Source organism: Egretta garzetta, unplaced genomic scaffold, assembly GCF_000687185.1.
Source record: "Egretta garzetta isolate BGI_Z169 unplaced genomic scaffold, ASM68718v1 scaffold53, whole genome shotgun sequence".
Classification (NCBI taxonomy): domain Eukaryota; kingdom Metazoa; phylum Chordata; class Aves; order Pelecaniformes; family Ardeidae; genus Egretta; species Egretta garzetta.
In genome coordinates, this window is record NW_009259312.1 from 3,738,958 (window position 1) to 3,739,963 (window position 1,006).

Below are 1,006 nucleotides of genomic sequence, written 5' to 3' on the forward strand. Positions count from 1 at the left end.
GAAGGCCTTTGTGGGGCGAGTTTTCCCCCCCGAGTGACTTTGGGCGAGCTCTTCGGCGGCTGCCCGCTAAGAGGAAGAGTTGTGGCAGTTTCCGTTCAGCTTGCTTTATTTTTTTTTTTTTTTTCTTCTTGTAAAGAAAGGGCGCTTGCCAACTTGTGCCGGGGACGCCCGATGCCGGGAGCCGCGTGTTGCAGGAACCCCGCTGGGCTCTCGCCGGCCCTGGTTGGGGAGGAGGGGAGGAGGAGGAGGAGGAAGAATGCTTCTTACTGGGGGGTTTTGGCGCCACTTTTGTTTTAGATAGTGCTCCTCTGCCCCCTCCTCCTCGGCACGCACTGAACTGAGCTGAACCCTGCCCAGGTAGGAAGCGAGAGCTTTCCTAGTGTTTCTCCTTTTCTGGGCGCTTATTTTCTCTACACGGATTAAAAAAAAAAATAATACAGACAGTTGTGGCCGTGGTGAGGGAGGGCCAGGGGGGTGGGGAGCGGCGGCGGGGAGGAGAGGGGCAGCAGCTGGCTGGGCGGGGAGGCCCTGGTTTTCGGGCATTTCTCCCTCTGCCTGAGCGCATCCCCGTGCCGGGGCGTGCTGGCTTTGGGCACCGGCACCCTGCCCTCCCCGCCGCTCTGCCTCCCTGCCCTCCTCTGTCGCTGGTAGCGTTGTATAATCCGTCCGTCCCGTGGAAATCCGGGACCGGCCGGCCTAATTTTTTTTTTTTTTTTTTAAATTCTCGCCCCCGAGACCGGGGAGCGAAGGCGCTCGGCTCCCTCTTTCGCTTTTTATTTACTGTACTGCCCCGGCTCGCCTCCTGCTGTTGTTGTCTTCCCACGGGATGCGGTGTTCGGAGTTAGCACAAAGTTTCAATAACCATCGAGTCCGGTGCTGTAGTTACTGTGGGTGTTTGTTTTTGGTTTTGTTTTGTTGGGTTTTGGGTTTTCTTTTTTTTTAAGCTACTTTTTGGCAGCCCGGGGGAACACTGCTGCCCGCCGGCCCCCCCGCCCGCGCTGGGTAC

At 57.7% G+C, this 1,006-nt stretch overlaps 1 protein-coding gene across 1 annotated transcript in view; it reads left to right on the forward strand.

Annotated features, from left to right (window-relative positions):
- The first annotated feature begins 150 nt into the window (after positions 1-150).
- LOC104124075 (cohesin subunit SA-2) overlaps positions 151-1,006 on the forward strand; it is a 50,542-nt gene continuing 49,686 nt past the window's right edge. Inside the window, exon 1 of the mRNA XM_035891982.1 lies at positions 151-357. The gene's annotated coding sequence lies outside the window, so the exon portion shown is untranslated. The remainder of the gene's footprint in view (positions 358-1,006) is intronic.